General features: G+C 35.0%; 8 non-coding genes across 8 annotated transcripts; all 8 read right to left on the reverse strand.

The window, feature by feature from the left end:
* Positions 1–2,249: 2,249 nt before the first annotated feature.
* Positions 2,250–2,321, reverse strand: TRNAQ-CUG (transfer RNA glutamine (anticodon CUG)). Its single transcript has one exon. It is a non-coding gene; the product is annotated as a tRNA-Gln (tRNA).
* Positions 2,322–3,831: 1,510 nt separating this feature from the next.
* TRNAQ-CUG (transfer RNA glutamine (anticodon CUG)) lies at positions 3,832–3,903 on the reverse strand. Its single transcript has one exon. It is a non-coding gene; the product is annotated as a tRNA-Gln (tRNA).
* Positions 3,904–5,418: 1,515 nt separating this feature from the next.
* On the reverse strand, positions 5,419–5,490 carry TRNAQ-CUG (transfer RNA glutamine (anticodon CUG)). The gene has a single exon. It is a non-coding gene; the product is annotated as a tRNA-Gln (tRNA).
* A 1,531-nt stretch (positions 5,491–7,021) lies between these two features.
* TRNAQ-CUG (transfer RNA glutamine (anticodon CUG)) lies at positions 7,022–7,093 on the reverse strand. Its single transcript has one exon. It is a non-coding gene; the product is annotated as a tRNA-Gln (tRNA).
* Positions 7,094–8,624: 1,531 nt separating this feature from the next.
* TRNAQ-CUG (transfer RNA glutamine (anticodon CUG)) lies at positions 8,625–8,696 on the reverse strand. The gene has a single exon. It is a non-coding gene; the product is annotated as a tRNA-Gln (tRNA).
* Positions 8,697–14,992: 6,296 nt separating this feature from the next.
* On the reverse strand, positions 14,993–15,064 carry TRNAQ-CUG (transfer RNA glutamine (anticodon CUG)). The gene has a single exon. It is a non-coding gene; the product is annotated as a tRNA-Gln (tRNA).
* A 6,289-nt stretch (positions 15,065–21,353) lies between these two features.
* TRNAQ-CUG (transfer RNA glutamine (anticodon CUG)) lies at positions 21,354–21,425 on the reverse strand. Its single transcript has one exon. It is a non-coding gene; the product is annotated as a tRNA-Gln (tRNA).
* A 1,524-nt stretch (positions 21,426–22,949) lies between these two features.
* TRNAQ-CUG (transfer RNA glutamine (anticodon CUG)) lies at positions 22,950–23,021 on the reverse strand. The gene has a single exon. It is a non-coding gene; the product is annotated as a tRNA-Gln (tRNA).
* Positions 23,022–23,506: the final 485 nt, after the last annotated feature.

Consider the following 23,506-nt stretch of genomic DNA (forward strand, 5'->3'; position numbering starts at 1 on the left):
AGTTGGCTCTGAAAACTTACTAAAGAATACACCAAAAAAGCTCAAAAGAAGAAAAATATTCATTTCTATGTAAACATAAAATAAAATTAGTCTTCGTATTTTCAGTCGTTTTGAGCATCTTTTAACTGCATAAAGTTTCCAAAACGGTAAAGTGACTATGTCAATTTCCATTTGATTTTTTTGCTTCGAATACCTTCCGTAATAAAATTCAAGTCAACTAGAACCTTAGAAAGACACTTTAAAGTCTCTTAGTGACTTCTAGTTCCTTTTGTCACCTACAAAAAAGCCACAAGAACATACTCAACTGATGGACTAAACAATTGTTTTTAAATTGCCAAAAAATTCCTCAATAAAACATTATAGATAATTTTGGAAAAAACAAGAGAAAAGAAAATTCAGGAAAATAAGCTGGCGTTTCCTAAAGCCATTTTGATTTGAAATCATCATCAGATTTTCCCACCCGAATTAAAAATCATGGGAACATTTACACAAGTCATAGAATATAGTTGCTTGGTGTAACATACAAGATAAGAATTTTGTTTCCTGAAGTCAATTTTATAGGATTCCATGGATTCTTGCACCATTCAAATCAAGTTTCAAGTTTTCAAGTTTCATTCTAAAAGTTGAACATAGTAGAAATTATAATGCTAAAAATGAAACTTACAGGTTCCACTGAGATTTGAACTCAGATCACTGGATTCAGAGTGCTAACCATTACAAAATGGAACCACACATGTAGCTTACTACTTTAGATTTTCTTGTGGTGAAAATGTAGAAGGGATCACATTAAGGAAATCATGCATGTTGGTGAAACTGGCTTTAAAGCTGCAGTACAAATCTACATTTAATACACCATCATAAATTAATATCTCCTCCACTTTTAATCTACAAGTGTGCCTAGAATTCCACAGTATCACAATCAGGACAGTTTTAAAATTGTTTATGAAAACTGTACCAGCTCTGAAACCAGGAAAAAAGAGAGGAAAATAATTGCAAAACTTAAACTGCTAGAAAGCTGCTCATCCAGAAGTTGCTAAAGATTTTTCACTGTGTGGTAAAAGATTCCACCCGAGAGATAATATAAGTAGAATCGGTGCAAAGCAAAGCACATGTTCCATTCTATCAACCATACCTGACATTTATGGCAACAAGATGAGAGATGGAGAAGCACCTCTTACCTGATCGCACGAGGTCTCATCTTTTGATTAGCAGTGTGATTCACATGTGATGATGGGCCAGGCCAGTTAATCAAAATAAGATCTTTAGATGCCCGCAGGTTGGTTCTCCAAATCCAGTCCAGAGATATGAAACAACTTTTTGGGGGATAAACTAAGGAAGGTGTGCATTGATCTACTCAGATAATCATCAAAAAACCTACTTGGAAATTGACATAGTTGGCAATGATTGAATGCGCAGGGAGATCCCAATGGATTTCAAGTCCATCGCTTTAACAACTCAGCCACAACTTCTGAGATACCTTCAAAATTTCAGGCCTCACTAAAATTTAAAAATCTGATGTGAAGTCATCTTAACTTGAAACCTTGTACCGCTCAAGCCTTTCAACAGTTTAAAAGGCAGATTTAGTGTGAGTTGGCTCTGAAAACTTACTAAAGAATACACCAAAAAAGCTCAAAAGAAGAAAAATATTCATTTCTATGTAAACATAAAATAAAATTAGTCTTCGTATTTTCAGTCGTTTTGAGCATCTTTTAACTGCATAAAGTTTCCAAAACGGTAAAGTGACTATGTCAATTTCCATTTGATTTTTTTGCTTCGAATACCTTCCGTAATAAAATTCAAGTCAACTAGAACCTTAGAAAGACACTTTAAAGTCTCTTAGTGACTTCTAGTTCCTTTTGTCACCTACAAAAAAGCCACAAGAACATACTCAACTGATGGACTAAACAATTGTTTTTAAATTGCCAAAAAATTCCTCAATAAAACATTATAGATAATTTTGGAAAAAACAAGAGAAAAGAAAATTCAGGAAAATAAGCTGGCGTTTCCTAAAGCCATTTTGATTTGAAATCATCAGATTTTCCCACCCGAATTAAAAATCATGGGAACATTTACACAAGTCATAGAATATAGTTGCTTGGTGTAACATACAAGATAAGAATTTTGTTTCCTGAAGTCAATTTTATAGGATTCCATGGATTCTTGCACCATTCAAATCAAGTTTCAAGTTTTCAAGTTTCATTCTAAAAGTTGAACATAGTAGAAATTATAATGCTAAAGATGAACCTTACAGGTTCCACTGAGATTTGAACTCAGATCGCTGGATTCAGAGTCCAGAGTGCTAACCATTACACCATGGAACCACACATGTAGCTGACTACTCTAGATTTTCTTGTGGTGAAAATGGAGAAGGGAACACATTAAGGAAATCATGCATGATGGTGAAACTGGCTTTAAAGCTGCAGTACAAATCTACATTTAATACACCATCATAAATTAATATCTCCTCCACTTTTAATCTACAAGTGTGCCTAGAATTCCACAGTATCACAATCAGGACAGTTTTAAAATTGTTTATGAAAACTGTGCCAGCTCTGTTACCAGGAAAAAAGGAGAGGAAAATAATTGCAAAACTTAAACTGCTAGAAAGCTGCTCATCCAGAAGTTGCTAAAGATTTTTCACTGTGTGGTAAAAGATTCCACCCGAGAGATAATATAAGTAGAATCTGTTTCTTAGCAAAGCACATGTTCCAATCTATCAACCATACCTGACATTTGTGGCAACTAGATGAGAGATGGAGAAGCACCTCTTACCTGATCGTACGAGGTCTCATCTTTTGATTAGCAGTGTGATTCACATGTGATGATGGGCCAGGCCAGTTAATCAAAATAAGATCTTTAGATGCCCGCAGGTTGGTTCTCCAAATCCAGTCCAGAGATATGAAACAACTTTTTGGGGGATAAACTAAGGAAGGTGTGCATTGATCTACTCAGATAATCATCAAAAAACCTACTTGGAAATTGACATAGTTGGCAATGATTGAATGCGCAGGGAGATCCCAATGGATTTCAAGTCCATCGCTTTAACAACTCAGCCACAACTTCTGAGATACCTTCAAAATTTCAGGCCTCACTAAAATTTAAAAATCTGATGTGAAATCATCTTAACTTGAAACCTTGTACCGCTCAAGCCTTTCAACAGTTTAAAAGGCAGATTTAGTGTGAGTTGGCTCTGAAAACTTACTAAAGAATACACCAAAAAAGCTCAAAAGAAGAAAAATATTCATTTCTATGTAAACATAAAATAAAATTAGTTTTCGTATTTTCAGTCGTTTTGAGCATCTTTTAACTGCATAAAGTTTCCAAAACGGTAAAGTGACTATGTCAATTTCCATTTGATTTTTTTGCTTCGAATACCTTCCGTAATAAAATTCAAGTCAACTAGAAGCTTAGAAAGACACTTTAAAGTCTCTTAGTGACTTCTAGTTCCTTTTGTCACCTACAAAAAAGCCACAAGAACATACTCAACTGATGGACTAAACAATTGTTTTTAAATTGCCAAAAAATTCCTCAATAAAACATTATAGATAATTTTGGAAAAAACAAGAGAAAAGAAAATTCAGGAAAATAAGCTGGCGTTTCCTAAAGCCATTTTGATTTGAAATCATCATCAGATTTTCCCACCCGAATTAAAAATCATGGGAACATTTACACAAGTCATAGAATATAGTTGCTTGGTGTAACATACAAGATAAGAATTTTGTTTCCTGAAGTCAATTTTAAGGGATTCCATGGATTCTTGCACCATTCAAATCAAGTTTCATTCTAAACGTTGAACATAGTAGAAATTATAATGCTAAAGATGAAACTTACAGGTTCCACTGAGATTTGAACTCAGATCGCTGGATTCAGAGTCCAGAGTGCTAACCATTACACCATGGAACCACACATGTAGCTGACTACTCTAGATTTTCTTGTGGTGAAAATGGAGAAGAGAACACATTAAGGAAATCATGCATGATGGTGAAACTGGCTTTAAAGCTGCAGTACAAATCTACATTTAATACACCATCATAAATTAATATCTCCTCCACTTTTAATCTACAAGTGTGCCTAGAATTCCACAGTATCACAATCAGGACAGTTTTAAAATTGTTTATGAAAACTGTACCAGCTCTGAAACCAGGAAAAAAGAGAGGAAAATAATTGCAAAACTTAAACTGCTAGAAAGCTGCTCATCCAGAAGTTGCTAAAGATTTTTCACTGTGTGGTAAAAGATTCCACCCGAGAGATAATATAAGTAGAATCGGTGCAAAGCAAAGCACATGTTCCATTCTATCAACCATACCTGACATTTGTGGCAACTAGATGAGAGATGGAGAAGCACCTCTTACCTGATCGCACGAGGTCTCATCTTTTGATTAGCAGTGTGATTCACATGTGATGATGGGCCAGGCCAGTTAATCAAAATAAGATCTTTAGATGCCCGCAGGTTGGTTCTCCAAATCCAGTCCAGAGATATGAAACAACTTTTTGGGGGATAAACTAAGGAAGGTGTGCATTGATCTACTCAGATAATCATCAAAAAACCTACTTGGAAATTGACATAGTTGGCAATGATTGAATGCGCAGGGAGATCCCAATGGATTTCAAGTCCATCGCTTTAACAACTCAGCCACAACTTCTGAGATACCTTCAAAATTTCAGGCCTCACTAAAATTTAAAAATCTGATGTGAAGTCATCTTAACTTGAAACCTTGTACCGCTCAAGCCTTTCAACAGTTTAAAAGGCAGATTTAGTGTGAGTTGGCTCTGAAAACTTACTAAAGAATACACCAAAAAAGCTCAAAAGAAGAAAAATATTCATTTCTATGTAAACATAAAATAAAATTAGTCTTCGTATTTTCAGTCGTTTTGAGCATCTTTTAACTGCATAAAGTTTCCAAAACGGTAAAGTGACTATGTCAATTTCCATTTGATTTTTTTGCTTCGAATACCTTCCGTAATAAAATTCAAGTCAACTAGAAGCTTAGAAAGACACTTTAAAGTCTCTTAGTGACTTCTAGTTCCTTTTGTCACCTACAAAAAAGGCACAAGAACATACTCAACTGATGGACTAAACAATTGTTTTTAAATTGCCAAAAAATTCCTCAATAAAACATTATAGATAATTTTGGAAAAAACAAGAGAAAAGAAAATTCAAGAAAATAAGCTGGCGTTTCCTAAAGCCATTTTGATTTGAAATCATCATCAGATTTTCCCACCCGAATTAAAAATCATGGGAACATTTACACAAGTCATAGAATATAGTTGCTTGGTGTAACATACAAGATAAGAATTTTGTTTCCTGAAGTCAATTTTATAGGATTCCATGGATTCTTGCACCATTCAAATCAAGTTTCAAGTTTCATTCTAAAAGTTGAACATAGTAGAAATTATAATGCTAAAGATGAACCTTACAGGTTCCACTGAGATTTGAACTCAGCTCGCTGGATTCAGAGTCCAGAGTGCTAACCATTACACCATGGAACCACACATGTAGCTGACTACTCTAGATTTTCTTGTGGTGAAAATGGAGAAGGGAACACATTAAGGAAATCATGCATGATGGTGAAACTGGCTTTAAAGCTGCAGTACAAATCTACATTTAATACACCATCATAAATTAATATCTCCTCCACTTTTAATCTACAAGTGTGCCTAGAATTCCACAGTATCACAATCAGGACAGTTTTAAAATTGTTTATGAAAACTGTGCCAGCTCTGTTACCAGGAAAAAAGGAGAGGAAAATAATTGCAAAACTTAAACTGCTAGAAAGCTGCTCATCCAGAAGTTGCTAAAGATTTTTCACTGTGTGGTAAAAGATTCCACCCGAGAGATAATATAAGTAGAATCGGTGCAAAGCAAAGCACATGTTCCATTCTATCAACCATACCTGACATTTGTGGCAACTAGATGAGAGATGGAGAAGCACCTCTTACCTGATCGCACGAGGTCTCATCTTTTGATTAGCAGTGTGATTCACATGTGATGATGGGCCAGGCCAGTTAATCAAAATAAGATCTTTAGATGCCCGCAGGTTGGTTCTCCAAATCCAGTCCAGAGATATGAAACAACTTTTTGGGGGATAAACTAAGGAAGGTGTGCATTGATCTACTCAGATAATCATCAAAAAACCTACTTGGAAATTGACATAGTTGGCAATGATTGAATGCGCAGGGAGATCCCAATGGATTTCAAGTCCATCGCTTTAACAACTCAGCCACAACTTCTGAGATACCTTCAAAATTTCAGGCCTCACTAAAATTTAAAAATCTGATGTGAAGTCATCTTAACTTGAAACCTTGTACCGCTCAAGCCTTTCAACAGTTTAAAAGGCAGATTTAGTGTGAGTTGGCTCTGAAAACTTACTAAAGAATACACCAAAAAAGCTCAAAAGAAGAAAAATATTCATTTCTATGTAAACATAAAATAAAATTAGTCTTCGTATTTTCAGTCGTTTTGAGCATCTTTTAACTGCATAAAGTTTCCAAAACGGTAAAGTGACTATGTCAATTTCCATTTGATTTTTTTGCTTCGAATACCTTCCGTAATAAAATTCAAGTCAACTAGAAGCTTAGAAAGACACTTTAAAGTCTCTTAGTGACTTCTAGTTCCTTTTGTCACCTACAAAAAAGCCACAAGAACATACTCAACTGATGGACTAAACAATTGTTTTTAAATTGCCAAAAAATTCCTCAATAAAACATTATAGATAATTTTGGAAAAAACAAGAGAAAAGAAAATTCAGGAAAATAAGCTGGCGTTTCCTAAAGCCATTTTGATTTGAAATCATCATCAGATTTTCCCACCAGAATTAAAAATCATGGGAACATTTCCACAAGTCATAGAATATTGTTGCTTGGTGTAACATACAAGATAAGAATTTTGTTTCCTTTAGTCAATTTTATAGGATTCCATGGATTCTTGCACCATTCAAATCAAGTTTCAAGTTTTTAAGTTTCAAGTTTCATTCTAAAAGTTGAACATAGTAGAAATTATAATGCTAAAGATGAAACTTACAGGTTCCACTGAGATTTGAACTCAGCTCGCTGGATTCAGAGTCCAGAGTGCTATCCATTACACCATGGAACCACACATGTAGCTGACTACTCTAGATTTTCTTGTGGTGAAAATGGAGAAGGGAACACATTAAGGAAATCATGCATGATGGTGAAACTGGCTTTAAAGCTGCAGTACAAATCTACATTTAATACACCATCATAAATTAATATCTCCTCCACTTTTAATCTACAAGTGTGCCTAGAATTCCACAGTATCACAATCAGGACAGTTTTAAAATTGTTTATGAAAACTGTGCCAGCTCTGTTACCAGGAAAAAAGGAGAGGAAAATAATTGCAAAACTTAAACTGCTAGAAAGCTGCTCATCCAGAAGTTGCTAAAGATTTTTCACTGTGTGGTAAAAGATTCCACCCGAGAGATAATATAAGTAGAATCGGTGCAAAGCAAAGCACATGTTCCATTCTATCAACCATACCTGACATTTGTGGCAACTAGATGAGAGATGGAGAAGCACCTCTTACCTGATCGCACGAGGTCTCATCTTTTGATTAGCAGTGTGATTCACATGTGATGATGGGCCAGGCCAGTTAATCAAAATAAGATCTTTAGATGCCCGCAGGTTGGTTCTCCAAATCCAGTCCAGAGATATGAAACAACTTTTTGGGGGATAAACTAAGGAAGGTGTGCATTGATCTACTCAGATAATCATCAAAAAACCTACTTGGAAATTGACATAGTTGGCAATGATTGAATGCGCAGGGAGATCCCAATGGATTTCAAGTCCATCGCTTTAACAACTCAGCCACAACTTCTGAGATACCTTCAAAATTTCAGGCCTCACTAAAATGTAAAAATCTGATGTGAAGTCATCTTAACTTGAAACCTTGTACCGCTCAAGCCTTTCAACAGTTTAAAAGGCAGATTTAGTGTGAGTTGGCTCTGAAAACTTACTAAAGAATACACCAAAAAAGCTCAAAAGAAGAAAAATATTCATTTCTATGTAAACATAAAATAAAATTAGTCTTCGTATTTTCAGTCGTTTTGAGCATCTTTTAACTGCATAAAGTTTCCAAAACGGTAAAGTGACTATGTCAATTTCCATTTGATTTTTTTGCTTCGAATACCTTCCGTAATAAAATTCAAGTCAACTAGAAGCTTAGAAAGACACTTTAAAGTCTCTTAGTGACTTCTAGTTCCTTTTGTCACCTACAAAAAAGCCACAAGAACATACTCAACTGATGGACTAAACAATTGTTTTTAAATTGCCAAAAAATTCCTCAATAAAACATTATAGATAATTTTGGAAAAAACAAGAGAAAAGAAAATTCAGGAAAATAAGCTGGCGTTTCCTAAAGCCATTTTGATTTGAAATCATCATCAGATTTTCCCACCAGAATTAAAAATCATGGGAACATTTCCACAAGTCATAGAATATTGTTGCTTGGTGTAACATACAAGATAAGAATTTTGTTTCCTTTAGTCAATTTTATAGGATTCCATGGATTCTTGCACCATTCAAATCAAGTTTCAAGTTTTTAAGTTTCAAGTTTCATTCTAAAAGTTGAACATAGTAGAAATTATAATGCTAAAGATGAAACTTACAGGTTCCACTGAGATTTGAACTCAGCTCGCTAGATTCAGAGTCCAGAGTGCTATCCATTACACCATGGAACCACACATGTAGCTGACTACTCTAGATTTTCTTGTGGTGAAAATGGAGAAGGGAACACATTAAGGAAATCATGCATGATGGTGAAACTGGCTTTAAAGCTGCAGTACAAATCTACATTTAATACACCATCATAAATTAATATCTCCTCCACTTTTAATCTACAAGTGTGCCTAGAATTCCACAGTATCACAATCAGGACAGTTTTAAAATTGTTTATGAAAACTGTGCCAGCTCTGTTACCAGGAAAAAAGGAGAGGAAAATAATTGCAAAACTTAAACTGCTAGAAAGCTGCTCATCCAGAAGTTGCTAAAGATTTTTCACTGTGTGGTAAAAGATTCCACCCGAGAGATAATATAAGTAGAATCGGTGCAAAGCAAAGCACATGTTCCATTCTATCAACCATACCTGACATTTGTGGCAACTAGATGAGAGATGGAGAAGCACCTCTTACCTGATCGCACGAGGTCTCATCTTTTGATTAGCAGTGTGATTCACATGTGATGATGGGCCAGGCCAGTTAATCAAAATAAGATCTTTAGATGCCCGCAGGTTGGTTCTCCAAATCCAGTCCAGAGATATAAAACAACTTTTTGGGGGATAAACTAAGGAAGGTGTGCATTGATCTACTCAGATAATCATCAAAAAACCTACTTGGAAATTGACATAGTTGGCAATGATTGAATGCGCAGGGAGATCCCAATGGATTTCAAGTCCATCGCTTTAACAACTCAGCCACAACTTCTGAGATACCTTCAAAATTTCAGGCCTCACTAAAATTTAAAAATCTGATGTGAAGTCATCTTAACTTGAAACCTTGTACCGCTCAAGCCTTTCAACAGTTTAAAAGGCAGATTTAGTGTGAGTTGGCTCTGAAAACTTACTAAAGAATACACCAAAAAAGCTCAAAAGAAGAAAAATATTCATTTCTATGTAAACATAAAATAAAATTAGTCTTCGTATTTTCAGTCGTTTTGAGCATCTTTTAACTGCATAAAGTTTCCAAAACGGTAAAGTGACTATGTCAATTTCCATTTGATTTTTTTGCTTCGAATACCTTCCGTAATAAAATTCAAGTCAACTAGAAGCTTAGAAAGACACTTTAAAGTCTCTTAGTGACTTCTAGTTCCTTTTGTCACCTACAAAAAAGCCACAAGAACATAGTCAACTGATGGACTAAACAATTGTTTTTAAATTGCCAAAAAATTCCTCAATAAAACATTATAGATAATTTTGGAAAAAACAAGAGAAAAGAAAATTCAGGAAAATAAGCTGGCGTTTCCTAAAGCCATTTTGATTTGAAATCATCATCAGATTTTCCCACCCGAATTAAAAATCATGGGAACATTTCCACAAGTCATAGAATATAGTTGTTTGGTGTAACATACAAGATAAGAATTTTGTTTCCTGAAGTCAATTTTATAGGATTCCATGGATTCTTGCACCATTCAAATCAAGTTTCAAGTTTTCAAGTTTCATTCTAAAAGTTTAACATAGTAGAAATTATAATGCTAAAGATGAAACTTACAGGTTCCACGGAGATTTGAACTCAGATCGCTGGATTCAGAGTGCTAACCATTACACCATGGTACCACACATGTAGCTGACTGCTCTAGATTTTCTTGTGGTGAAAATGTAGAAGGGAACAAATTAAGGAAATCATGCATGTTGGTGAAACTGGCTTTAAAGCTGCAGTACAAATCTACATTTAATACACCATCATAAATTAATATCTCCTCCACTTTTAATCTACAAGTGTGCCTAGAATTCCACAGTATCACAATCAGGACAGTTTTAAAATTGTTTATGAAAACTGTGCCAGCTCTGTTACCAGGAAAAAGGAGAGGAAAATAATTGCAAAACTTAAACTGCTAGAAAGCTGCTCATCCAGAAGTTGCTAAAGATTTTTCACTGTGTGGTAAAAGATTCCACCCGAGAGATAATATAAGTAGAATCAGTGCAAAGCAAAGCACATGTTCCAATCTATCAACCATACCTGACATTTGTGGCAACTAGATGAGAGATGGAGAAGCACCTCTTACCTGATCGTACGAGGTCTCATCTTTTGATTAGCAGTGTGATTCACATGTGATGATGGGCCAGGCCAGTTAATCAAAATAAGATCTTTAGATGCCCGCAGGTTGGTTCTCCAAATCCAGTCCAGAGATATGAAACAACTTTTTGGGGGATAAACTAAGGAAGGTGTGCATTGATCTACTCAGATAATCATCAAAAAACCTACTTGGAAATTGACATAGTTGGCAATGATTGAATGCGCAGGGAGATCCCAATGGATTTCAAGTCCATCGCTTTAACAACTCAGCCACAACTTCTGAGATACCTTCAAAATTTCAGGCCTCACTAAAATGTAAAAATCTGATGTGAAGTCATCTTAACTTGAAACCTTGTACCGCTCAAGCCTTTCAACAGTTTAAAAGGCAGATTTAGTGTGAGTTGGCTCTGAAAACTTACTAAAGAATACACCAAAAAAGCTCAAAAGAAGAAAAATATTCATTTCTATGTAAACATAAAATAAAATTAGTCTTCGTATTTTCAGTCGTTTTGAGCATCTTTTAACTGCATAAAGTTTCCAAAACGGTAAAGTGACTATGTCAATTTCCATTTGATTTTTTTGCTTCGAATACCTTCCGTAATAAAATTCAAGTCAACTAGAAGCTTAGAAAGACACTTTAAAGACTCTTAGTGACTTCTAGTTCCTTTTGTCACCTACAAAAAAGCCACAAGAACATACTCAACTGATGGACTAAACAATTGTTTTTAAATTGCCAAAAAATTCCTCAATAAAACATTATAGATAATTTTGGAAAAAACAAGAGAAAAGAAAATTCAGGAAAATAAGCTGGCGTTTCCTAAAGCCATTTTGATTTGAAATCATCATCAGATTTTTCCACCCGAATTAAAAATCATGGGAACATTTACACAAGTCATAGAATATAGTTGCTTGGTGTAACATACAAGATAAGAATTTTGTTTCCTGAAGTCAATTTTATAGGATTCCATGGATTCTTGCACCATTCAAATCAAGTTTCAAGTTTTCAAGTTTCATTCTAAAAGTTGAACATAGTAGAAATTATAATGCTAAAAATGAAACTTACAGGTTCCACTGAGATTTGAACTCAGATCACTGGATTCAGAGTGCTAACCATTACACCATGGAACCACACATGTAGCTTACTACTTTAGATTTTCTTGTGGTGAAAATGTAGAAGGGATCACATTAAGGAAATCATGCATGTTGGTGAAACTGGCTTTAAAGCTGCAGTACAAATCTACATTTAATACACCATCATAAATTAATATCTCCTCCACTTTTAATCTACAAGTGTGCCTAGAATTCCACAGTATCACAATCAGGACAGTTTTAAAATTGTTTATGAAAACTGTACCAGCTCTGAAACCAGGAAAAAAGAGAGGAAAATAATTGCAAAACTTAAACTGCTAGAAAGCTGCTCATCCAGAAGTTGCTAAAGATTTTTCACTGTGTGGTAAAAGATTCCACCCGAGAGATAATATAAGTAGAATCTGTTTCTTAGCAAAGCACATGTTCCAATCTATCAACCATACCTGACATTTGTGGCAACTAGATGAGAGATGGAGAAGCACCTCTTACCTGATCGTACGAGGTCTCATCTTTTGATTAGCAGTGTGATTCACATGTGATGATGGGCCAGGCCAGTTAATCAAAATAAGATCTTTAGATGCCCGCAGGTTGGTTCTCCAAATCCAGTCCAGAGATATGAAACAACTTTTTGGGGGATAAACTAAGGAAGGTGTGCATTGATCTACTCAGATAATCATCAAAAAACCTACTTGGAAATTGACATAGTTGGCAATGATTGAATGCGCAGGGAGATCCCAATGGATTTCAAGTCCATCGCTTTAACAACTCAGCCACAACTTCTGAGATACCTTCAAAATTTCAGGCCTCACTAAAATTTAAAAATCTGATGTGAAATCATCTTAACTTGAAACCTTGTACCGCTCAAGCCTTTCAACAGTTTAAAAGGCAGATTTAGTGTGAGTTGGCTCTGAAAACTTACTAAAGAATACACCAAAAAAGCTCAAAAGAAGAAAAATATTCATTTCTATGTAAACATAAAATAAAATTAGTTTTCGTATTTTCAGTCATTTTGAGCATCTTTTAACTGCATAAAGTTTCCAAAACGGTAAAGTGAATATGTCAATTTCCATTTGATTTTTTTGCTTCGAATACCTTCCGTAATAAAATTCAAGTCAACTAGAAGCTTAGAAAGACACTTTAAAGTCTCTTAGTGACTTCTAGTTCCTTTTGTCACCTACAAAAAAGCCACAAGAACATACTCAACTGATGGACTAAACAATTGTTTTTAAATTGCCAAAAAATTCCTCAATAAAACATTATAGATAATTTTGGAAAAAACAAGAGAAAAGAAAATTCAGGAAAATAAGCTGGCGTTTCCTAAAGCCATTTTGATTTGAAATCATCATCAGATTTTCCCACCAGAATTAAAAATCATGGGAACATTTCCACAAGTCATAGAATATAGTTGCTTGGTGTAACATACAAGATAAGAATTTTGTTTCCTGAAGTCAATTTTATAGGATTCCATGGATTCTTGCACCATTCAAATCAAGTTTCAAAGTTTCATTCTAAAAGTTGAACATAGTAGAAATTATAATGCTAAAGATGAAACTTACAGGTTGCACTGAGATTTGAACTCAAATCGCTGGATTCAGAGTCCAGAGTGCTAACGATTACACCATGGAACCACACATGTTGCTGACTACTCTAGATTTTCTTGTGGTGAAAATGGAGAAGGGAACACATTAAGGAAATCATGCATGATGGTGAAACTGGCTTTAAAGCTGCAGTACAAATCTACATTTAATACACCATCATAAATTAATATCTCCTCCACTTTTAATCTACAAGTGTGCCTAGAATTCCACAGTATCACAATCAGGACAGTTTTAAAATTGTTTATGAAAACTGTGCCAGCTCTGTTACCAGGAAAAAGGAGAGGAAAATAATTGCAAAACTTAAACTGCTAGAAAGCTGCTCATCCAGAAGTTGCTAAAGGTTTTTCACTGTGTGGTAAAAGATTCCACCCGAGAGATAATATAAGTAGAATCGGTGCAAAGCAAAGCACATGTTCCAATCTATCAACCATACCTGACATTTGTGGCAACTAGATGAGAGATGGAGAAGCACCTCTTACCTGATCGTACGAGGTCTCATCTTTTGATTAGCAGTGTGATTCACATGTGATGATGGGCCAGGCCAGTTAATCAAAATAAGATCTTTAGATGCCCGCAGGATGGTTCTCCAAATCCAGTCCAGAGATATGAAACAACTTTTTGGGGGATAAACTAAGGAAGGTGTGCATTGATCTACTCAGATAATCATCAAAAAACCTACTTGGAAATTGACATAGTTGGCAATGATTGAATGCGCAGGGAGATCCCAATGGATTTCAAGTCCATCGCTTTAACAACTCAGCCACAACTTCTGAGATACCTTCAAAATTTCAGGCCTCACTAAAATTTAAAAATCTGATGTGAAGTCATCTTAACTTGAAACCTTGTACCGCTCAAACCTTTCAACAGTTTAAAAGGCAGATTTAGTGTGAGTTGGCTCTGAAAACTTACTAAAGAATACACCAAAAAAGCTCAAAAGAAGAAAAATATTCATTTCTATGTAAACATAAAATAAAATTAGTCTTCGTATTTTCAGTCGTTTTGAGCATCTTTTAACTGCATAAAGTTTCCAAAACGGTAAAGTGACTATGTCAATTTCCATTTGATTTTTTTGCTTCGAATACCTTCCGTAATAAAATTCAAGTCAACTAGAAGCTTAGAAAGACACTTTAAAGTCTCTTAGTGACTTCTAGTTCCTTTTGTCACCTACAAAAAAGCCACAAGAACATACTCAACTGATGGACTAAACAATTGTTTTTAAATTGCCAAAAAATTCCTCAATAAAACATTATAGATAATTTTGGAAAAAACAAGAGAAAAGAAAATTCAGGAAAATAAGCTGGCGTTTCCTAAAGCCATTTTGATTTGAAATCATCATCAGATTTTCTCACCAGAATTAAAAATCATGGGAACATTTCCACAAGTCATAGAATATTGTTGCTTGGTGTAACATACAAGATAAGAATTTTGTTTCCTTTAGTCAATTTTATAGGATTCCATGGATTCTTGCACCATTCAAATCAAGTTTCAAGTTTTTAAGTTTCAAGTTTCATTCTAAAAGTTGAACATAGTAGAAATTATAATGCTAAAGATGAAACTTACAGGTTCCACTGAGATTTGAACTCAGATAGCTGGATTCAGAGTCCAGAGTGCTAACCATTACACCATGGAACCACACATGTTGCGTACTACTCTAGATTTTCTTATGGTGAAAATGGAGAAGGGAACACATTAAGGAAATCATGCATGATGGTGAAACTGGCTTTAAAGCTGCAGTACAAATCTACATTTAATACACCATCATAAATTAATATCTCCTCCACTTTTAATCTACAAGTGTACCTAGAATTCCACAGTATCACAATCAGGACAGTTTTAAAATTGTTTATGAAAACTGTGCCAGCTCTGTTACCAGGAAAAAAGGAGAGGAAAATAATTGCAAAACTTAAACTGCTAGAAAACGGCTCATCCAGAAGTTGCTAAAGATTTTTCACTGTGTGGTAAAAGATTCCACCTGAGAGATAATATAAGTAGAATCGGTGCAAAGCAAAGCACATGTTCCAATCTATCAACTATACCTGACATTTGTGGCAACTAGATGAGAGATGGAGAAGCACCTCTTACCTGATCGCACGAGGTCTCATCTTTTGATTAGCAGTGTGATTCACATGTGATGATGGGCCAGGCCAGTTAATCAAAACAAGATCTTTAGATGCCCGCAGGTTGGTTCTCCAAATCCAGTCCAGAGATATGAAACAACTTTTTGGGGGATAAACTAAGGAAGGTGTGCATTGATCTACTCAGATAATCATCAAAAAACCTACTTGGAAATTGACATAGTTGGCAATGATTGAATGCGCAGGGAGATCCCAATGGATTTCAAGTCCATCGCTTTAACAACTCAGCCACAACTTCTGAGATACCTTCAAAATTTCAGGCCTCACTAAAATGTAAAAATCTGATGTGAAGTCATCTTAACTTGAAACCTTGTACCGCTCAAGCCTTTCAACAGTTTAAAAGGCAGATTTAGTGTGAGTTGGCTCTGAAAACTTACGAAAGAATACACCAAAAAAGCTCAAAAGAAGAAAAATATTCATTTCTATGTAAACATAAAATAAAATTAGTCTTTGTATTTTCAGTCGTTTTGAGCATCTTTTAACTGCATAAAGTTTCCAAAACGGTAAAGTGACTATGTCAATTTCCATTTGATTTTTTTGCTTCTAATACCTTCCATAATACAATTCAAGTCAACTAGAAGCTTAGAAAGACACTTTAAAGTCTCTTAGTGACTTCTAGTTCCTTTTGTCACCTACAAAAAAGCCACAAGAACATACTCAACTGATGGACTAAACAATTGTTTTTAAATTGCCAAAAAATTCCTCAATAAAACATTATAGATAATTTTGGAAAAAACAAGAGAAACGAAAATTCAGGAAAATAAGCTGGTGTTTCCTAAAGCCATTTTGATTTGAAATCATCATCAGATTTTCCCACCCGAATTAAAAATCATGGGAACATTTCCACAAGTCATAGAATATAGTTGCTTGGTGTAACATACAAGATAAGAATTTTGTTTCCTGAAGTCAATTTTATAGGATTCCATGGATTCTTGCACCATTCAAATCAAGTTTCAAAGTTTCATTCTAAAAGTTGAACATAGTAGAAATTATAATGCTAAAGATGAAACTTACAGGTTGCACTGAGATTTGAACTCAGATCGCTGGATTCAGAGTCAGAGTGCTAACGATTACACCATGGAACCACACGTGTATCTGACTACTCTAGATTATCTTGTGGTGAAAATGGAGAAGGGAACACATTAAGGAAATCATGCATGATGGTGAAACTGGCTTTAAAGCTGCAGTACAAATCTACATTTAATACACCATCATAAATTAATATCTCCTCCACTTTTAATCTACAAGTGTGCCTAGAATTCCACAGTATCACAATCAGGACAGTTTTAAAATTGTTTATGAAAACTGTGCCAGCTCTGTTACCAGGAAAAAGGAGAGGAAAATAATTGCAAAACTTAAACTGCTAGAAAGCTGCTCATCCAGAAGTTGCTAAAGATTTTTCACTGTGTGGTAAAAGATTCCACCCCAGAGATAATATAAGTAGAATCGGTGCAAAGCAAAGCACATGTTCCAATCTATCAACCATACCTGACATTTGTGGCAACTAGATGAGAGATGGAGAAGCACCTCTTACCTGATCGTACGAGGTCTCATCTTTTGATTAGCAGTGTGATTCACATGTGATGATGGGCCAGGCCAGTTAATCAAAATAAGATCTTTAGATGCCCGCAGGTTGGTTCTCCAAATCCAGTCCAGAGATATGAAACAACTTTTTGGGGGATAAACTAAGGAAGGTGTGCATTGATCTACTCAGATAATCATCAAAAAACCTACTTGGAAATTGACATAGTTGGCAATGATTGAATGCGCAGGGAGATCCCAATGGATTTCAAGTCCATCGCTTTAACAACTCAGCCACAACTTCTGAGATACCTTCAAAATTTCAGGCCTCACTAAAATTTAAAAATCTGATGTGAAGTCATCTTAACTTGAAACCTTGTACCGCTCAAACCTTTCAACAGTTTAAAAGGCAGATTTAGTGTGAGTTGGCTCTGAAAACTTACTAAAGAATACACCAAAAAAGCTCAAAAGAAGAAAAATATTCATTTCTATGTAAACATAAAATAAAATTAGTCTTCGTATTTTCAGTCGTTTTGAGCATCTTTTAACTGCATAAAGTTTCCAAAACGGTAAAGTGACTATGTCAATTTCCATTTGATTTTTTTGCTTCGAATACCTTCCGTAATAAAATTCAAGTCAACTAGAAGCTTAGAAAGACACTTTAAAGTCTCTTAGTGACTTCTAGTTCCTTTTGTCACCTACAAAAAAGCCACAAGAACATACTCAACTGATGGACTAAACAATTGTTTTTAAATTGCCAAAAAATTCCTCAATAAAACATTATAGATAATTTTGGAAAAAACAAGAGAAAAGAAAATTCTGGAAAATAAGCTGGCGTTTCCTAAAGCCATTTTGATTTGAAATCATCATCAGATTTTCCCACCATAATTAAAAATCATGGGAACATTTCCACAAGTCATAGAATATTGTTGCTTGGTGTAACATACAAGATAAGAATTTTGTTTCCTGAAGTCAATTTTATAGGATTCCATGGATTCTTGCACCATTCAAATCAAGTTTCAATTTTTTTAGTTTCAAGTTTCATTCTAAAAGTTGAACATAGTAGAAATTATAATGCTAAAGATGAAACTTACAGGTTCCACTGAGATTTGAACTCAGAGTCAAGAGTGCTAACCATTACACCATGGACCCACACATGTAGCTGACTACTCTAGATTTTCTTGTGGTGAAAATGGAGAAGGGAACACATTAAGGAAATCATGCATGATGGTGAAACTGGCTTTAAAGCTGCAGTACAAATCTACATTTAATACACCATCATAAATTAATATCTCCTCCACTTTTAATCTACAAGTGTGCCTAGAATTCCACAGTATCACAATCAGGACAGTTTTAAAATTGTTTATGAAAACTGTGCCAGCTCTGTTACCAGGAAAAAAGGAGAGGAAAATAATTGCAAAACTTAAACTGCTAGAAAGCTGCTCATCCAGAAGTTGCTAAAGATTTTTCACTGTGTGGTAAAAGATTCCACCTGAGAGATAATATAAGTAGAATCGGTGCAAAGCAAAGCACATGTTCCAATCTATCAACTATACCTGACATTTGTGGCAACTAGATGAGAGATGGAGAAGCAGCTCTTACCTGATCGCATGAGGTCGCATCTTTTGATTAGCAGTGTGATTCACATGTGATGATGGGCCAGGCCAGTTAATCAAAACAAGATCTTTAGATGCCCACAGGTTGGTTCTCCAAATCCAGTCCAGAGATATGAAACAACTTTTTGGGGGATAAACTAAGGAAGGTGTGCATTGATCTACTCAGATAATCATCAAAAAACCTACTTGGAAATTGACATAGTTGGCAATGATTGAATGCGCAGGGAGATCCCAATGGATTTCAAGTCCATCGCTTTAACAACTCAGCCACAACTTCTGAGATACCTTAAAAATTTCAGGCCTCACTAAAATTTAAAAATCTGATGTGAAGTCATCTTAACTTGAAACCTTGTACCGCTCAAGCCTTTCAACAGTTTAAAAGGCAGATTTAGTGTGAGTTGGCTCTGAAAACTTACTAAAGAATACACCAAAAAAGCTCAAAAGAAGAAAAATATTCATTTCTATGTAAACATAAAATAAAATTAGTCTTCGTATTTTCAGTCGTTTTGAGCATCTTTTAACTGCATAAAGTTTCCAAAACGGTAAAGTGACTATGTCAATTTCCATTTGATTTTTTTGCTTCGAATACCTTCCGTAATAAAATTCAAGTCAACTAGAAGCTTAGAAAGACACTTTAAAGTCTCTTAGTGACTTCTAGTTCCTTTTGTCACCTACAAAAAAGCCACAAGAACATACTCAACTGATGGACTAAACAATTGTTTTTAAATTGCCAAAAAATTCCTCAATAAAACATTATAGATAATTTTGGAAAAAACAAGAGAAAAGAAAATTCAGGAAAATAAGCTGGCGTTTCCTAAAGCCATTTTGATTTGAAATCATCATCAGATTTTCCCACCCGAATTAAAAATCATGGGAACATTTACACAAGTCATAGAATATAGTTGCATGGTGTAACATACAAGATAAGAATTTTGTTTCCTGAAGTCAATTTTATAGGATTCCATGGATTCTTGCACCATTCAAATCAAGTTTCAAAGTTTCAAGTTTCATTCTAAAAGTTGAACATAGTAGAAATTATAATGCTAAAGATGAAACTTACAGGGTCCACTGAGATTTGAACTCAGATCGCTGGATTCAGAGTCTAGAGTGCTAACCATTACACCATGGAACCACACATGTAGCTGACTACTCTAGATTTTCTTGTGGTGAAAATGGAGAAGGGAAACACATTAAGGAAATCATGCATGATGGTGAAACTGGCTTTAAAGCTGCAGTACAAATCTACATTTAATACACCATCATAAATTAATATCTCCTCCACTTTTAATCTACAAGTGTGCCTAGAATTCCACAGTATCACAATCAGGACAGTTTTAAAATTGTTTATGAAAACTGTGCCAGCTCTGTTACCAGGAAAAAGGAGAGGAAAATAATTGCAAAACTTAAACTGCTAGAAAGCTGCTCATCCAGAAGTTGCTAAAGATTTTTCACTGTGTGGTAAAAGATTCCACCCGAGAGATAATATAAGTAGAATCGGTGCAAAGCAAAGCACATGTTCCAATCTATCAACCATACCTGACATTTGTGGCAACTAGATGAGAGATGGAGAAGCACCTCTTACCTGATCGCACGAGGTCGCATCTTTTGATTAGCAGTGTGATTCACATGTGATGATGGGCCAGGCCAGTTAATCAAAACAAGATCTTTAGATGCCCGCAGGTTGGTTCTCCAAATCCAGTCCAGAGATATGAAACAACTTTTTGGGGGATAAACTAAGGAAGGTGTGCATTGATCTACTCAGATAATCATCAAAAAACCTACTTGGAAATTGACATAGTTGGCAATGATTGAATGCGCAGGGAGATCCCAATGGATTTCAAGTCCATCGCTTTAACAACTCAGCCACAACTTCTGAGATACCTTCAAAATTTCAGGCCTCACTAAAATTTAAAAATCTGATGTGAAGTCATCTTAACTTGAAACCTTGTACCGCTCAAGCCTTTCAACAGTTTAAAAGGCAGATTTAGTGTGAGTTGGCTCTGAAAACTTACTAAAGAATACACCAAAAAAGCTCAAAAGAAGAAAAATATTCATTTCTATGTAAACATAAAATAAAATTAGTCTTCGTATTTTCAGTCGTTTTGAGCATCTTTTAACTGCATAAAGTTTCCAAAACGGTAAAGTGACTATGTCAATTTCCATTTGATTTTTTTGCTTCGAATACCTTCCGTAATAAAATTCAAGTCAACTAGAAGCTTAGAAAGACACTTTAAAGTCTCTTAGTGACTTCTAGTTCCTTTTGTCACCTACAAAAAAGCCACAAGAACATACTCAACTGATGGACTAAACAATTGTTTTTAAATTGCCAAAAAATTCCTCAATAAAACATTATAGATAATTTTGGAAAAAACAAGAGAAAAGAAAATTCAGGAAAATAAGCTGGCGTTTCCTAAAGCCATTTTGATTTGAAATCATCATCAGATTTTCCCACCCGAATTAAAAATCATGGGAACATTTACACAAGTCATAGAATATAGTTGCATGGTGTAACATACAAGATAAGAATTTTGTTTCCTGAAGTCAATTTTATAGGATTCCATGGATTCTTGCACCATTCAAATCAAGTTTCAAAGTTTCATTCTAAAAGTTGAACATAGTAGAAATTATAATGCTAAAGATAAAACTTACAGGTTCCACTGAGATTTGAACTCAGATCGCTGGATTCAGAGTCCAGAGTGCTAACCATTACACCATGGAACCACATATGTAGCTAACTACTCTAGATTTTCTTGTGGTGAAAATGGAGAAGGGAAACACATTAAGGAAATCATGCATGATGGTGAAACTGGCTTTAAAGCTGCAGTACAAATCTACATTTAATACACCATCATAAATTAATATCTCCTCCACTTTTAATCTACAAGTGTGCCTAGAATTCCACAGTATCACAATCAGGACAGTTTTAAAATTGTTTATGAAAACTGTGCCAGGTCTGTTACCAGGAAAAAGGAGAAGAAAATAATTGCAAAACTTAAACTGCTAGAAAGCTGCTCATCCAGAAGTTGCTAAAGATTTTTCACTGTGTGGTAAAAGATTCCACCCGAGAGATAATATAAGTAGAATCGGTGCAAAGCAAAGCACATGTTCCAATCTATCAACCATACCTGACATTTGTGGCAACTAGATGAGAGATGGAGAAGCACCTCTTACCTGATCGCACGAGGTCGCATCTTTTGATTAGCAGTGTGATTCACATGTGATGATGGGCCAGGCCAGTTAATCAAAACAAGATCTTTAGATGCCCGCAGGTTGGTTCTCCAAATCCAGTCCAGAGATATGAAACAACTTTTTGGGGGATAAACTAAGGAAGGTGTGCATTGATCTACTCAGATAATCATCAAAAAACCTACTTGGAAATTGACATAGTTGGCAATGATTGAATGCGCAGGGAGATCCCAATGGATTTCAAGTCCATCGCTTTAACAACTCAGCCACAACTTCTGAGATACCTTCAAAATTTCAGGCCTCACTAAAATTTAAAAATCTGATGTGAAGTCATCTTAACTTGAAACCTTGTACCGCTCAAGCCTTTCAACAGTTTAAAAGGCAGATTTAGTGTGAGTTGGCTCTGAAAACTTACTAAAGAATACACCAAAAAAGCTCAAAAGAAGAAAAATATTCATTTCTATGTAAACATAAAATAAAATTAGTCTTCGTATTTTCAGTCGTTTTGAGCATCTTTTAACTGCATAAAGTTTCCAAAACGGTAAAGTGACTATGTCAATTTCCATTTGATTTTTTTGCTTCGAATACCTTCCGTAATAAAATTCAAGTCAACTAGAAGCTTAGAAAGACACTTTAAAGTCTCTTAGTGACTTCTAGTTCCTTTTGTCACCTACAAAAAAGCCACAAGAACATACTCAACTGATGGACTAAACAATTGTTTTTAAATTGCCAAAAAATTCCTCAATAAAACATTATAGATAATTTTGGAAAAAACAAGAGAAAAGAAAATTCAGGAAAATAAGCTGGCGTTTCCTAAAGCCATTTTGATTTGAAATCATCATCAGATTTTCCCACCCGAATTAAAAATCATGGGAACATTTACACAAGTCATAGTATATAGTTGCTTGGTGTAACATACAAGATAAGAATTTTGTTTCCTGAAGTCAATGTTATAGGATTCCATGGATTCTTGCACCATTCAAATCAAGTTTCAAGTTTTCAAGTTTCATTCTAAAAGTTAAACATAGTAGAAATTATAATGCTAAAGATGAAACTTACTGGTTCCACTGAGATTTGAACTCAGATCGCTGGATTCAGAGTCCAGAGTGCTAACAATTACACCATGGAACCACACATGTAGCTGACTACTCTAGATTTTCTTGTGGTGAAAATGGAGAAGGGAACACATTAAGGAAATCATGCATGATGGTGAAACTGGCTTTAAAGCTGCAGTACAAATCTACATTTAATACACCATCATAAATTAATATCTCCTCCACTTTTAATCTACAAGTGTGCCTAGAATTCCACAGTATCACAATCAGGACAGTTTTAAAATTGTTTATGAAAACTGTGCCAGCTCTGTTACCAGGAAAAAAGGAGAGGAAAATAATTGCAAAACTTAAACTGCTAGAAAGCTGCTCATCCAGAAGTTGCTAAAGATTTTTCACTGTGTGGTAAAAGATTCCACCCGAGAGATAATATAAGTAGAATCGGTGCAAAGCAAAGCACATGTTCCAATCTATCAACCATGCCTGACATTTGTGGCAACTAGATGAGAGATGGAGAAGCACCTCTTACCTGATCGCATGAGGTCTCATCTTTTGATTAGCAGT

The sequence above is a fragment of the Dendrobates tinctorius genome, unplaced genomic scaffold (assembly GCF_039654945.1).
Source record: "Dendrobates tinctorius isolate UK_male_01 unplaced genomic scaffold, ASM3965494v1 ptg000047l, whole genome shotgun sequence".
NCBI classification, from domain to species: domain Eukaryota; kingdom Metazoa; phylum Chordata; class Amphibia; order Anura; family Dendrobatidae; genus Dendrobates; species Dendrobates tinctorius.